The 9,407-nt window shown below is 41.7% G+C and overlaps 1 protein-coding gene across 2 annotated transcripts in view; it reads right to left on the bottom strand.

The window, feature by feature from the left end:
* Window positions 1-9,407, bottom strand: part of LOC116386948 (focal adhesion kinase 1-like) — a 54,567-nt gene extending 45,160 nt beyond the window's left edge. Inside the window, exons 1-2 of one of the 2 annotated variants that reach the window (XM_031853571.1) lie at window positions 9,193-9,407; window positions 1,438-1,464 (exon numbers count right to left, since the gene is read on the bottom strand). The gene's annotated coding sequence lies outside the window, so the exon portion shown is untranslated. The remainder of the gene's footprint in view (window positions 1-1,437; window positions 1,465-9,192) is intronic. The other variant, XM_031853572.1, reaches the window with a different exon arrangement.

Here is a 9,407-nt window from a genome sequence, read left to right as displayed (position 1 = left end):
GTGTGTGTGTGTGTGTGTGTGTGTGTGTGTGTGTGTGTGTGTGCGTGTGTGTGTAGGGCAGAGAAGGAAAGAGACAGGAGGATATAATACTGTAATTGAGACTTGATGCAGTGGAAAGTATGCAAACTGCCTGATTTGACAGTACTTATAACTGTGCTAATAGAACCATACTCTTAAACAACAGTTCAACTAATGAACAGGCACATATGAACACAAAGACACGGTTTTACCAGTATAAAAGTTTAGCCGCTAAAAACATACATTCCACTGTTTGACCCCTTACAACACTTGTTTCCTTTTCTCCTTTGTTTTCATTATCCGTCCCCTCGGTCGGTCTGTCTCTCTGTCTGTCTACTGCCCTCAGCAGATCTTTACTGCCCTCTGTCCTCACGCTCTGTTCCTCTCCAAACATATCTCATCTGCTCCTGCAGCATGCCAGCTCTTCAATGGCAATAAAGCAATCTGACGTTCGATTCCTCTGACGTGCCAGAGCACAAGATGAACGTTTCAAGCTGAGCTTCCAAATGCAAAGACACTGACCACACTCCCATTGTGATCCTTTTGTGACACAAACTGATGGAGAGCATGTAGGTATATATTAAAATATTTAATAATACGTCCTCCAAATGAAAGACAAAATACGATGTTTGTAACTGCCCTTTAGAGCAACACATATATTTATGACCTGACGTATCTATAAACAGGACAACATCACTTGTCAGAGCCACTTGACACAACAGCAATAGCCTTTTGTTTCTTCTTATACATTCATACTGTAATGTTCTTATCTTCATATCACTTATGTAGCCTACGTTTTGATTTACTAGATTGAAACCACATGTGGTTCTTAAATGCCTCGGCCAACTTGTGAACCATAACTTCAGATCCGTCTCTGTGATTCGAGTCTTATCATCACTTAAAGTTATAGCACGATGTAAATCGTAGTCTTAATAGAGTTATGGAGGCTGAACGTTATGTGCAGTATGCTCTCCACTAAAAATAATGAAGTTGTGATCCTTATCAGTTTAAGTTTCAGTTAACCTCAAACTTAAACCTCAACTTTGGCAACACGTCTCCACACGGGAGTCTTGCCAAAGTTAAGGTCAAGAAATGTAAATGATGCTTTTCTGTCCTTTTCAGGAACGAACGAGTTCTCAGCTCCGAATATACAGCATCCAAGATCAACTGTTACCTAGCAACAGCCATGGAGAGAGAGAGACTGGTGCTACGGGCCATAAAACCTCTGATCTATATGAAATGATTTAGCTCTACCGGTTCTGTTCAAGAACAGGACCAAAGAACGTGATCTCATCAAATTAAAAGGATTTATTTCTGTTTATATCAGTAAAAACATTACATTTCTACCATCAGTTGACAGGAAGTTCAACAATACTTGCCTGTATTTGAACAAAAATAAATAAATAAATAAATACTCACCAGCGTAGTATGTTATTCTGGAAATATCTAGAACAAAAAAAAGGGTGAGGGGGTAAAGAGAAAGAGAAAAAAAACAATATTTTACTCACGTGTGTATACGTATATATATAACACAGTGTTACAGTGAGTTATTCACAAGTACCTGTGTGTAATGGATTATGTCGTGGCATCAATGAGAGCCACTGAACTACATCATGATTAGAAGTGTGACTGTACTGTAGGAGTTACTGTTAGATTTTTCTGAGGTAAAAAGTGTAAGATTGTGGTGTTTCTTCCCCACAGTTTTGCAATTAATTGTCCATCCAACATATCAAGAATCAAACACTCGGCAGGCACAGATGTGTCTTGCATGCATGCACAGATAAACTCTGCCTCCCCGTCTGTACGGTAACAAGCTACTGCTCTTCATATAAACTGGATTCTCCAATCTAATGAGCTTCTCTTCATACATTCACAGGAGGAAAATGAATCGAGGATCATTTTGATGATTAATTTAACACATCAAAGAGGACTTTCATCACTTGGAAAGTCCAACTGTCCATGCTTTGTATATATTTGACTGACAGGGGTCAATTTCTAATCCCACTAAGCGCATCCACTGGTTTACATGTCAGCACTGACCAACCAGTGACTGTGCAGCAGCTCGACTGACTCAGGAGTATTTAATGCAAGCTACATTACGGACAGTCGGAGCGAGGAATATGTTATCTGCTCTGTCACCCACTGGCCTCATTCAACCCTCAAAGCGGCCTCATAACCACCTTCATGTCGCCTTCTACTCCCCACTCCTCTAGCCCGTCTTCTCACTCTTTACAATCTCATGTAAAAATTACAACAAAATGAGCAATATGATGAAAAGTCCAAACGCTCTGACGCAACGCTGATCTGTTACCACGCAACAGACACTGTGGTGCTAATTAGTATGCCAAAGCTATGTCTCATATTATCTACAATAAGATTAGATCTCTTCCATATAAATGTCTTCTTTGTATGAAATAAATGATGTACTTTTTTATATTTTGTACAGGAAAAACGTCATCATTTGTTTCAGTTAGAGTTAGAAAGGTTGCTTTTTTTAACTACCTAAAAAAAACGGTATACTACAGTAATACACAGTATACTACAGAATTAGTATAAAGCACATACTGTATACAATGAGCATGTAATGGAATAGGACACTGCGAGTATCTTCTTAAAGGGCCAGTGTGTATTAATTGCATCTTGCAGCATGGTTGCAGAGTGCAACCACACTGAACGCTCTTCCGCTTCCTTCTCCCTTTCCAGGGCTGTGGTAATGTTTGCCACTGAGTGCAAAACCGAAGTAATTCCATTTGCCTCATTCAGAGGCCATCCTTCCTAAAATAACAATACTTAAAGAGCAACGGAAGTGAGACGGCAGCTGGCGGTACCACGGTTTTGCACTCCATGGATTTTACCTCAGTCACACAAGCGTGTCGGAGAACTGCGGTGGCCTTAAAGGTATTGTAGACTGTGAAATGGTACAAAGTACACTGTTATAATGCAGTAGTAGTCGGAGTAATCTGACTGTTTGGTTTGCCCGACAGCTGTAGAAACATGGTGTCTAGGATGTGGGACTCTGTGAAGAAGACCCCGCTCCCTTTGTAGATATGAAGGGCTATTTCTAAGTTAACCAAAAAACTTTTCCTTCATGGAATGCATTGTGAGTCAATATAATCAGTCAGTAAATTTAGTATCAACACTGATATTTTTCGTGCAAACACACTCAAATCAGAATCAGGTAAGGAAAGGAATGTAGTAAAGCATTGGGAAACAGTTTAGGATATTTGTACAATAATGAACTACATAACATTTTGTTTTTTTTACTTTGATTCACTGCTGCTCGGTGCGTGTTCTGACACCTCACATCATTTCCTTTAATCACATAATCCAATTTGTTCCTGGCAGAGTTGTGTCCAAAACGTTGGCTACAAGTACGAAGCTAATAACAAAAGCAATGCAACGGAAATCTTGGCAATATTCTCCCTCTCTCGCACTCGGAGTGTAAAACACAACAGTGATGAATGTAACATTAAGGCACCGACACGTGTTTAAGCCAGGAGAGGCAGCGCATTCAGTAGAAAAGGTCTAAGCATGTATTGAAATGCTGTTAAAAATATACTTATGAATCTACCCCCTGGAAATTGCCCGAAACAGCTGCCTGTGCCAGCGTGTATTCAAATGTTTAAATACCTAACAAAGGTACGAGAACATGCACATCACCACACAAAAGAGGATTTTCTGCTTTCAAAGAAACCTCCATGCAGAGATATGTTCTCAATGTCACCAGAAAGGACCTCGCTTTCAACCCAACTTTAATCTTTCACATCCACAAATAAAGACCGAAAACTAGAACCCGTTATCAGAACCGCACCGAGACATCTGTCACTAGAACCGCTTAAAACATTTTGCACTTGCATGAACCCTCCACGGAGCTTCTCCCTCCTACTCTTTCACATTTCCTCCCTCACGCTCTCTGCCTTTTTCCTTTCTCTCTCCCGACTCAAGAGTAGAAAACTATTGCCTCCGGCTGTAAACTACAGAGGCTACGCTACAGCTGACACCACACTAACGGCATTGCTCAACTCCATCCTCATCAAACAAACAAAGCGAAACGAAGCGAGACAGAGAGAATGGTCTGATTCACACCAGGCCGCCCCTTTTCACATCTGTATTTTTGTATGTTTGGCAGAAGTAGCCGATGTCACCGAGACGTGTTTCTGTCTGTTGAAACACCTGCGTTAATGACCTCCACTGGCCAGTTACAGGAGAGGCCAATCCTGGAGGTTCATTCGCTTACTTACACACAATGAGATGAAGCCGCATGCTAAATTTCATATATCAGAGAGTTCACAGATCAAGAGTTCAGCAATACACAGTATACAGATCCCCTACAGAGCGAGGAAGATCCCTCACATCTGTTCAAGACACTGAACCACACATTCTTCTTTTCATTTAGGTTTTTCTGTTAGATCAAAGACATAATGCAATTACAATATTTTTATGCAACATAACATTAGATTAATTAAACCAAATAAATTGCTATTTATCTAAATTACTACCTAAAAGTTTTCCATTGTTCTGTGCAAATGAAAAAAAAAGAGAAAGTCCAACAGATATTCAGATACTAAACGTAACAAATCCAGATATTTACCACCTTGGGTCAAGCTACTGGATCCTAAACCTTCTATTTTTCCTATTTCAAGTCATTCTAGGATTAGTTTGTTCAAGTAAATGATGATGCGTTTCTGTTAATGAAGTGCCTCAAATTAATGATGCGACCAAACGACACAATGTTTTGTTCGTGAGTGATGTCATTTGAAGAGTTAATGTTTTTAGCTCTATAAAGACTTTTACAGGGCAGGACTCCAGCATGCACTCTCAGATCCTCCTTCATGCCTCCCTAGTTTCACGTAAATTCACTGATTTATAGTTTTCATTTTATACAATTTATTTACACAAACAAGCCTTTTTACACGTTGTGTTATAGCTCTTCCTCGGTGTGCGGTGCACTGCACCAAAGTTAACGTTCAGACATTCACAAATACATTGATTCAAACTATACTGTGTCCCTGGGGTCCCACAGAAGCGCCAGTCAGAGTCTCTAAATCCTTTCAGTAACAGATTTTTTTTTAAGGATTTTGCTATCAGACATCCACTGTTTTTGCTGTATGTTTTTAAATGATATAAATTACTTATAAGAAGTCAGTCTGCTGCCAATTAAAAAAATAATTTGTGATATGAAAAGAGAAAGATTCCAACAACCGTGACCTAAGCTAACATTTTACAGCCAGAGCGGTCCAGTCATGGATTAATACGTCTGTTCTTTCATAACACTCGATTTTACACCAACATACCTCGTAAGTGCTGCTCGTGTTTCCGTACTGTAGAAATATATTGGACAGCTTTTTACTCCTCTGGCTGCTGCTGCTGCTCTAACCACACATTTGAGATGCATTTCTGCAGAAAATGTTAATTATAGTAAAAATGCAAAGTAAAGAAATGTGTTTATGACTTATGACCCTCTAAAAACATTGTGGAGAAAAAAGGAGAGTAGATTTGGACAATTATTGCCTATAATTGTAAACCGCTCTTAATTTGATTCATGATCCAATTGCTAAGTCAGATTTCTGAAATGCTCAGTTTGACGTCCCATAACCATTAAGCCCAATGTGTTGAATATCAACAACTAGACAGCCTGACATTCACTCCCATGCTACATATGTGTAACCTACCTCATTGCTTTGAAGATACAGCCAGACATCAGAACTACACCTAAACCCAAATAGCAAATGTGAAGTTTGATGAGGTGTAATGCAAATTATTAAAACAATCACAGCATCTGACGGTGAGTGCTGCTGACCGCATGGCATTTCAGTCAAACAACACAGCGAGCTATAGATGCAAATAGGGGAAGGCTGATGATGACACAACAGGAAAACATGCCGCCAGTCATACTTTCACCGGTCTTAACAAACACACTGCTACTGTGCTGTCCTGAAAAAATGACAACTATAGCTCCAACAAGCATGGACTGAACAGGTATAAATACGTCCAAGACCTAGCCTGGCAATAATATGACCCAACCCATCAGGTATCTTAGCTATAGCTATTTATGCAATAGCAGAAAACATGGCCCGGGGCACAGGATGGGTGTTGGAGGTAGAACCGTCTTGGAATTCAACACAGCACAATAAAGTAACGATTGAGGAAAGACACAAGCAAACACAACTTAACTGAGATCATAAGGCAGCGTTTTACACCCTTTATGGATGAAGAGGGTGTGTGTGTGTATTATCTACTAACGATGACACACAAACACAATGTCTGAGGACCATCTGCATAGGCATAGGTGACTAAAGCTAGAGCTATTTGCTTTTTAACACGTCGTATACTTCCTTTAAAGGTAACAATTGTCAGACATTTCGTCGTTTTGTTTTTTATTCGTCCACTAACAGCCGCTGTCAGCTGCACTCCTTTCGTATAGCCCTGTGGACATGAAAAGAGACATTTGATAGCAGTGGCCTGCGGTTGTTTTGCTGCATTTATACACAAACAGAAATCTGATGTTTAACTCTTCGTGGTACAGGTCTGACCAGACGTCGTTGCCCCCAAAAGAGTCAAGAAGATCGGATTTCAAGCAGTTTCTCTGTGCGGTAAACAACAGAATGTGAGCCACATACAAGTCTTAAAATCTAGACCTTTTCGGCTGCTGTGAATGCAGGTTCAGATTCACAGGATGATTTTTTAACGAATGGTTAAAACATAACAGAAGCTTAAATGGGTGATAAATTCAAAGCTCATCTTGCCTAACAGTTAAAGTGACTCCTATGAATAAGCAGGTAGCTAAATTGCTGAGGAAGTGTGGCAGTGGTAGTGACAGTCGCAATAGTCACAATAAGAATATCAATGGCGGTAATAATTGAAGCAATAGTAATACGTGTGGTGGCAGCTGTGGTTGTTATACTCCATCTTTAGCTTTGTGGGAATTTCAAATTGTTCACCAATCATATTATAAAAAAAACATTGAATGGCAGGTAAACATGTAAACTAAATATGACTCGTCCATATGGACAGAACACATTTAATTTCACACCTTTCATGAAGGCAAGCCTAGCGAGCAAAATGCACAAGGCACAAGGCAACAGACACAAACAATTTGTGCCAATTTATTAATACGTCAAATGTGCTGTCAGACGCAACCACCCAGGTTTATCAAAGGAAACGGAGCAGGCTGACACTTTATCAGAGCCTTGTTTGTGCTCCACACTCTACCTGTTTGTGAGGCTTTCACATGCAACTGCTTGCACGGCGGTGAGCAGCACAAATTCCTTTCCAGCCCAGCCTGCCAGACCCTCTAGCACAGAGCAGCCATACACCAGTCCAATCACAGCCCAACACATTCCCAGAGCCACCAGCATGACTACACGCGTTCATACCTCCATTGGTGCAGCCCAGGAAGTCCCAGAAATGCATGTTGACAGTTGGCACACAGAGGACCGAACCTCTGCGAAATCACAGACGCCTGCTTATGTTCCTGTTCGGTCTCTCCACTTCCTAGTTGTACTGTACGCTGTCACTTATAGGAGAGGGGAAACACCCGCCCACTGATTGTTTCAGACTGACACACCTGGGGGCTGAGTTTCATTTCCAAACCGCTGCCTCCTCCTCCTCCTCCTCCTAAGCTCTCATTTGTAATCGTCTTCCCACTACTTCTCCCTTCGCTTCCCATCTTATCCGGTACTCTCATCTTTATCTGTTTCTGACTGAAAACAGACGACTGTAAAGATTGATCCAACATCCTCGATTGTTTCTTTCCACATCCCTGCCTCTGCAGATTGGTGGAAGTAATGGGTGAGGAGGCAAGGAGAAACAGACAGAGGCCCTTTATTATCTATGGTGTGAATAACTCGGGTATGATAAATTATGATTTCTACTCACAGATTCTTCAAATGTACACAAGAATCTCACATTTGAATTTCAATCACACAGGACAGATGGCACAACTTGACTGACACGCACCAGTCAGGTTTCAATATATCTGACAGCAGACCTGTTTACAACACTGAGGAAAAGCCATGAATCACAGCACTGACTGGACATGCAATCGAGCAAACTTTAACTCGATTTTCAATGATATCTACACTGGGAAGGGCAGTGACTTGATGAAAATGCCAGGAAGTTAGATTTCTTGATAATTCACTAAACACTGTCATACTGCCTTTACAGGAAAACCTGCAAGATGCTCCATCATTAAGAGAATATAATTACATCTTCAGTTTATTAACCAGCATCGTCAGGCTTGCATTCAAGTATAAAAGAATTTAATATGTTCTGAGCTAGGTGCTATTCAATATCAAACATTGTTTTATCCCCACAATCTTTTCACAATATTATAGGAGTTTGGGGTCCTGACCCTCCAGTTCGGCTGCAAGGGACGTGTACAGGGATGTGAAAGAGGGCAACAGTCACATAAAGGCAGGAAACAAGATGGGGAAAAGGATGGAAAACAGAAATGTGTCGGAGCTTTGACTCCCAAACCCAAAAGTAAAACTGATAAATCGCATCCACAGGGCTGCTGGGCACCACTCTCAGCATGTTTAGTTCAGCAAATGGTGACATTGCACCTGAAATAGTACTTAAATCCCACCAAGCATGCTAAAAGGGATGATCGGCGCCCGGTTCAAATATCAATGCATTCACTCGGCCTACCACAGCGATAAGTGTACAGTATCGTGGTTGACAAGGCAGAAAGCAACCCAAAACTCTTGAGACGCTCAGGTTAAGTAAGAGCTGCCACCGCTTTGTCTCAAAGCCCGTTGCTCGCACCAACAAAAGTATCAGTTTGAGCAACACTTAATTCATCAAAACACAGATGTTTTCGCCATGGCGGTGTTGCTCTGCATGACAGAAACCCTCCTTGGCTTGGACCTTTGCACCCAACCGGAGGATCGGAGAGGGGTGGTTTCGGCCACTGCACCACTGTCTGTCTGTGTGGAATACAAATGACTTCGCGCTGTCAAAATGAACAGTATTTCACCTCATCCAGTCCACCATCATTTACCGTAAACCCCCATACCAGCTCACATAAACACACCCCCGCGTATTGCATTCGCGTTAACCCCATTGTCTGTGTGTGTGTGTGTGTTACCCCCTTTAATGCTAAGCTAGCTCCGCTAACGGTGGGCTATTCCCATTTAATCTGCCCCCCCCCCCCCCAGAGGGATCGATACTCACCCGCTTTAGCCCTGGAGCCCGGCCGCACCTACTCTCCGGAACCAGCCACCTTTTCCAGCCAGTAGGGTTGGATTGTATGTATGATTGCACCCCGTTGGTAGCAGAACCGGCTGGCTGTATCTCTCCGTTATGATCCCCTCTCCCTGTCTGTTTTTGTCCTCAACAGCGCCGTTCCCGGTAGTCGGTGTCCACTGACGCTAGCTGTTAGCACCGCC

The sequence above is a fragment of the Anarrhichthys ocellatus genome, unplaced genomic scaffold (assembly GCF_004355925.1).
Source record: "Anarrhichthys ocellatus isolate YVR2014 unplaced genomic scaffold, GSC_Weel_1.0 scaffold13, whole genome shotgun sequence".
In the NCBI taxonomy this organism is placed as follows: domain Eukaryota; kingdom Metazoa; phylum Chordata; class Actinopteri; order Perciformes; family Anarhichadidae; genus Anarrhichthys; species Anarrhichthys ocellatus.
The sequence above is the reverse complement of the archived record's forward strand: the minus strand, read 5'-3'. Positions and strand labels throughout refer to the sequence as shown.